At 49.2% G+C, this 7,073-nt stretch overlaps 1 pseudogene; it reads left to right on the top strand.

Moving 5' to 3' along the window:
* Positions 1-2,500: 2,500 nt before the first annotated feature.
* On the top strand, positions 2,501-3,341 carry LOC116625486 (annotated as a pseudogene).
* Positions 3,342-7,073: the final 3,732 nt, after the last annotated feature.

Genomic DNA, 7,073 nt, shown 5'->3' with positions numbered 1-7,073 from the left:
GTTTGATGTCGTCTCTGCTTCTGTGACCTGGTGCTGTCATGGTTCTTTGGAAGAGTAATTTACTCTGTAGAGATTTCAAAGTGTAGTAAACCTGTCACAGCAGCACAAATACGCTTTATCCCACACTCAGACCCCTCAGTTGTCGATTCCTTACCACATTTGCCACTTCACACAGGATGCTTCAGTGCATTTTACCCCAAACAGGGACACTCTCGCATGGAACCACCACATAACCCTGAATGAGGAAATCATCCCGGTTTCCACATTTTAAGTCAGACCACAGGCCCACTTCAACTGTCACCACCTGCCCCACTGTCTGAAATGTCCTTTTCCATTCGGATCCAGTTTTTTTTTTTCTGGAACTGCTCCCGACACTTTCCCTTATTTGGGTAAACTTGATGGATGTAAAGAGCAAGATGGTTCCAATCTGGGTGGACTTTTCTGTCTGGCTTCTGTCACTGGGGCTGTTTTCAGTGTCCACCCATCTTGTGACATGCATCAGTCCCTCATTCATTTTTTCACTGTGACTAAACATAGTAACATTGACCACTTAAAACATTTCAGGTACACAGTTCTCTGGCCTTAGCTGAGTTCCCACGGGTGTACATCATTCTCCAGAACTTTTTCCTTCTCCCGGAGGGGGACTCCGTATGCATGAAACACCAACTCCAACTCCCCATTCCCCTTTCCCCTCGGCCCCTGCAGCCACATTCTACTTTGTGTCTCCGGATACTTCATATAAGTGGAATCATACAGTATCTGTCCTGTGAAAACCAGCATCCTGTCCTTGTTCCTGATTTCAGAGTAGAGCTGTCAATCTTCAGACTTGAGCGTGGTGTTTGCCATAGATTTATTGAAAAAATTATCCCTTATTCCTGCTTTCATGAGTGTTTATGTCAGCAACAGACATTGGATTTTGGTTAGAACCTTTTCTGCATCAATTAATATGACCACATGTTTTTATTTAAAAAATCATTGCGGTGTATAACAGTGCTTGGTTTCACTATATTGAATAACCTTTGAGGTGTTTGTGAAGAGTCACTTGCTTATGGTGCACAATATATTTATGAGCTCTTGGTTTTGCAATTTTTCTGATCTGGCTTCTTACATCTATATTAAGAAAGGTATAGGAGTGTATTTTGCTGATTTTGTGATGATTTCATTGGGGTTGGTATTAGTGCTTAGGATAGGGGTTAGGGGTTAGGGTTATAGTTGGGTTAGGGTTAGTGTCTCCCTGTCCTCTTCTGCATAGAGCCCATTCTTCTCCAGTAACCAGAGTGATCTTTTCGGAACATAACCTTTGGGCCTCTCTGTGGTCTGCTCCCCTCCTGCCCATCCTCTCCAGCCTCACCTCTCCCACCATGGCCCGCCTCTCTGTGGGCCACCCAGGGGTGTGGTTGTCCCACATGTGCCTCAGGCTTGACTCCAAAGCTTTGCACTGGCTGTGCCCTCTGCCAGGGGCACTCATGTCCCCCCCCGCCCCGCTTCATGTCTGGCTTTTTTCCCCGATGGCTGGGCCTCAGTTGGCCCCCTGATGACCTGACTCATGCCTGCTGGGTGTGTGTGCTTGTCCCCTATTTAAATGCAGTGCCCGCCTTCCCTTTGTGAGCAATTTACTAACCTGCCAGTGATGGGGCAGGCACAGGGAAGTAGCCTTAGTGTTTGCACAAAAAATCAGTTTCAGAGGGGCTCACCACACTTGCCTGACGATGGGGGAGCTGCTTTCCCCATGGTGGGGAACAGGTAGTCCCCTCAAAGGGGGACCAGCCATGTGAGGCAGTTGGACAAGACTCCCAACTTTTTAGGGCCGGAGAGATGTAGACCTGGACCCGGAAGCTCACACCATTGGATTCAAGGCTGGGGCCTAAGCAAGCCCCCTCTTCTTCCAGAGGTCCTCTTTCCCATTCCCCACCCATGGGCTGGACCTGATCTGGGGGAGTTCGAGGGTGACCCCTCCTAGGAATACCAGTGGTTTACTGAGGACGTTGTTAGCAGGATGCCCAGTAACCTTCAAGGGAGGACCCTACAGGAGGTGGAGACAGCTCTGTGGGGGCCAGCGACATCCCACTCAAAGTGGGGCAGGTGGCTGGCCCTGCTGGTTCTATCCAGTCTGTAGGGCACAGAAACAAGGGCTGTGCCCCAAGGTGCTCAACTCCTGCCAGGTGGGGACAGGACCTGTGGGTTTGCCCAGGAGCTCAGCACAGGGGGAGTGTTCCTGGCTCCAGCATGCTGGAGCCCATGTGGGACTGCATGGGTTTCCAACCTCCTAACCTCCAAACCTTCCCTTTGTAAGATGAGGTGCTGATGGCCCCCATCTCTGGGAGCAGAAGGTAGGGAGGCCCTGCTGGAGGACTTGCTCAGGACAGGCCAGGGTGGCTGTTGCTTAAAGCAGCACAGGGCCTATCCCCATGAAGAAGGTGCACACGTCCATGACCCCCAGCTCTGGGGTCCTGCCGCCAGCCTCTGGCAGTGACCCTCTTCCTGCCCTGTCCCCTGCCCCTGTGGATACGGGGTCTTCCTGGAGCTGTTCCTACAGAATCACTTCATGGTGGACACAGGGTCATCTACTATGTCTTCACCGACCAGCTGGTTGCTGTGTCCCGTGTGCCCCTCCAGGAGCACTGAAGGGTGGTGGTTCTTGAGGTCCGCAGCACCCCGCGCTGGCAGGATGTGTCCATGCAGCGCATGGCGATGATGAGCCGCTTCTGTGAGGAGCGCTTCCTCCATGTGGTGGATGACATGGTGTGCGGGGATGTGGACATGAAGTTCTGTGACCACGTGGGCATGGAGATCCTGTCCCCCCTCTTTGGCACCCTGCACCTCGGTTTCTACTGGGTGGCCCGTGAGGACTTAAGCTATGAGCACGGGCCCCAGTCCCAAGCCCACATCCCCAAGGACCAGGGCGACTTTTACTACATGGGGGCCTTTTTTGGGGGGGTTGTGGCGGAGGTTCACCGACTGACCTCAGCCTGTCACCAGGTGATGGTGGTCAACTGGGCCAATGAGACTGAAGCCATGTGGTACGATAAGAGCCACTTGAACAGGTAACTGCTGGACCACAAGCCCACCAAGGTGCTGTCCCTGGAGGACGTGCGGGACCCACAGCTACTGGGCTGGCCCTGGAGGACCTGCTGGACCACAAGCCCACCAAGGTGCTGTCTCCGGAGGACCTGCGGGACCCACAGCTACTGGGCTGGCCCTGGAGGACCTGTGGGACCCGCAGCTGCTGGGCTGGCCCTGGAGGACCTGTGGGACCCGCAGCTGCTGGGCTGGCCCCAGGTCATGAAGAAGCTGAGATTTGGGCCATGCCCAAGAATCACCAGGACACCCGGAACTCATGAGGGGCTGTCCCCGTCTCCAGCAGGGGGTACTGACTTCAGCGGAGCCATCAGAGCAGGTTCCTACTTCTGTCCCCTCAAGGGAGACTGTGGAGCCCAGCACTACCTGCATGGGCACGTCCAGTGCCCCAGCCACACCTGCTCACAGGAGGCCTGCCTGGGGATACAACATCCTCTCTTTGTGTTCACTACATTTTCATCACTTCTGGGTCATTTGCAGCTGTGAACGGCTCCAGTTTTATGTCAGATGTTTTTCTGTGTCAATGCTGAGCAACCATTTTTAAAAAGAACAATTGAGGGAAAAGGTTTTCTCCCTGGTTCTAAACAGACACCGCCTGGTGGGACTGGGAGCAGCCCTGTAGCAGCCATGGAGCCAGAACGGGTCCTGGCTGGGTCTTCCCTCCCAGTCCTTGCACCTTGGCATGGCCATGGGGCTTCAGGGTCAGGGTTGTACCGAGCCACCTCTCAGAACCCCAGTGCCCTCACGCTAGCTCATCCTCCAGGAGCATGGAGCCCTCTGTGTTATTTCCATTTCCTGCCGTGGATTTATTTTTTATTTATTAATTTTATTTAATTTTTTAAATTTAAATTCATTAGCCAACATATAGTACATCAGTAGATTTTGATGTAGTGTTCAGTGATTCATTAGTTGCCTATAACACCCAGTTCTCATCACAACATGTGCCCTCCTTAATACCCATCACCCAGTTACCCCATCCCCCCACCCTCCTCCCTTCTGTAACCCTCAGTTTGTTTACCGGAGTCCAGAGTCTCTCATGGTTTGTCTCCGTCTCTGATTTCTTCCTGTTCAGTTTTCCCTCCCTTCCCCTGTAGTCCTCTGTGCTATTCCTGACATTCCACATATAAGTGAAACTATATGATAATTGTCTTTCTCTGATTTATTTATTTCACTTAGCATAATCCCCTCCAGTTCCATCTATGTCAATGTAAATGGTAAGTATTCATCCTTTCGGACAGCTGAGTAATATTCCATTGTACATATGTACCACATCTTCTTTATCCATTCATCTGTTGAAGGGCATCTCGGCTCCTTCCACAGTTTGGCTATTGTGGACATTGCTGCTATGAACATTGGGGGGCAGGTGCCCTTTTTTTCACTACATCTGTGTCTTTGGGGTAAATACCCAGTAGTGCAATTGCTGGGTGGTAGGGTAGTTCTATTTGTAACGTCTTGAAGAACCTCCATACTGTTTTTCAGAGTGGCTGTACCAGCTTGCATTCCCACCAACAGTGTAAGAGGGTTCCCCTTTCTCCACATCCTCGCCAACATTTGTTGTTTCCTGCCTTGTTGATTTTTGCCATTCTAAGTGGTGTAAGGTGGTATCTCAATGTGGTTTTAATTTATATTTCCCTGATGGCTAGTGATGTGGAGCATTTTTTCATGTGTCTGTTAGCCATTTGTATGTCTTTGGAGAAGTGTCTGTTCATGTCTTCTGCCCATTTCTTGATTGGATCATTTGTTTTTTGGGTGTTGAGTTTGAGAAGTTCTTTATAGATCTTGGATGCCAGCCCTTTATCTGTAATGTCATTTGCAAATATCTTCTCCCATTCCATGGCTTGCCTCTTAGTTTTGTTGACTGTTTCCTTTGCTGTGCAGAAGCTTTTGATCATGATGAAGTCCCAAAGGTTCATTTTTGCTTTTGTTACCCTTGCCTTTGGAGACGTGTCTAGCAAGAAGTTGCTGCGGCTGAGGTCGAAGAGGTTGCTGCCTGTGTTCTCTTCTAAGATTTTGATGGATTCCTGTGTCACATTGAGGTCTTTCATCCAATTTGAGTTTACCTTTGTATATGGTGTAAGAGAATGGTCCAGTTTCATTCTTCTGCATGTGGCTGTCTAATTTTCCCAACACCATTTATTGAAGAGACTGTCTTTTTTTCATTGGGTATTCTTTCCTGCTTTGTGGAAGATTAGTTGACCATAGAGTTGAGAGTCCATTTCTGGGGTCTCTAATCTGTTCCATTGATCTATGTGTCTGTTTTGTGCCAGTACCATACTGTCTTGATGATCACAGCTTTGTAATAGAGCCTGAGGTCACCTGCTTTTGTTTTATTTTTATTATTTTAGTGATTTTTAAGTTAACGTATAATGTATTATTTGTTTCAGGGGTAGAGGTCTTTGATTCATCAGTCTTATACAATTCACAGCTCTCACCATAGCACGTACCCTCCCCAATGTCCATCACCCAGTCACCCCACCCCTCCCAACCCCCTCCACTCCAGCAACCCTCAGTTTGTTTCCTGAGATTAAGAGTCTCTTATGGTTTGTCTCCCTCTCTGGTTTCATCTTGTTTCATTTTTCCCTCCCTTCCCCTATGATCCTCTGTCTTGTTCCTCAAATTCCTCATATCAGTGAGATCATATGATAACTGACTTTCTCTGACTGACTTACTTTGTTTAACATAATACACTCTAGTTCCATCCACATCATTGCAAATGGCAAGATTTCGTTTTTTTTATAGCTGCATAATATTCTCTCTCTCTCTCTCTCTCTCTCTCTCTCTCTCTCTATATATATATATATATATATATATATATATACACACACACACACACACACCACATCTTCTTTATCCATTCATCTGTTGATGGACATCTAGACTCTTTCCATAGTTTGGCTATTGTGGACATTGCTGCTATAAACATCGGGGTGCACGTGCCCCTTTGGATCACTACATTTGTATCTTTGGGGTAAATACCCAGTAGTGCAATTGCTCGGTCATAAGGTAGCTCTTTTTTCAACTTTTTGAGGAACCCCCATAGTGTTTTCCAGAGTGGCGTCTGCTTTCGTTTTAAATGGCTATTTATGCTGGTGTTTGTGAAATGTGGGCACTCACTCAGTCTGGATGCATGTCCCATTGGGATTCCTCAGTGCCCACAGATGGTTTGTGCAGTCTCTCTGGACTATCTGCCTGCACTGTGTCTTAGCAAGCATTTACTGATACCACTGTGAGCTCAGACACCCAACAAGGCGCACAGCATGAGAGTGAGAACTAAGATACAGGATCCCTGCTCTTGGGCCTTCCTGGGACTTTTGATGGCCCCGTCCTCCTGACTCACTACTTTCCTATTGTGTAATAGACATACAATTGATACCATTAAGCACGTTTCAGGGTACAGTTCAGTGGCAATAAGTATATTCACTCTTCTGCACCTGCCACCTCCATCCATTGCCACAACTTTGTCATCATCCCAAACTGAACCTCTACCCAGGAGACACTAACCCCCCATTTCCCCTCCCCAGCCCTGGCACCCAGCAGCTCCTTGCACCTTTATGAATCGGAGTGCTCTCTGTCCCTCACAAGTGGGGTCCTCCAGTATTGGTCCTTTAGGGACTGGCTTATTTCACATAGCACAATGGCCTCAAGATCTGTCCCTGTGAGCCTGGACCTGACCCACTTTCCCCCCAAAGGAGTGTCTCAGCCCTCTCCTGTCTAAGCCAAGCCTCCTCAGTCCCTTCTGCTCCCCTCACCTTCCTCCTCAGCCTGAAGATGATCCCAGCCAATCTGCAGCTTTGAAGACCTGTTCAGTCCAGATGCCAGGCACATACCCCGGGGACCTCGGGCCTCACCTTTCCCATCTGTCCATGTCAGGTGCCTGCCCACCCCCCACCGGCTGGCCACCTGCTCGTCCCACAAGTGTCCCCATCTCAGGAGAGGGAAACACCAAGTCCAGACCCTTGGAGTCCTCTGTGACTTTTTGCTTGCTACCAACTCTC

The sequence above is a fragment of the Phoca vitulina genome, unplaced genomic scaffold (assembly GCF_004348235.1).
Source record: "Phoca vitulina isolate PV1807 unplaced genomic scaffold, GSC_HSeal_1.0 scaffold79, whole genome shotgun sequence".
In the NCBI taxonomy this organism is placed as follows: Eukaryota; Metazoa; Chordata; class Mammalia; order Carnivora; family Phocidae; genus Phoca; species Phoca vitulina.
The sequence above is the reverse complement of the archived record's forward strand: the minus strand, read 5'-3'. Positions and strand labels throughout refer to the sequence as shown.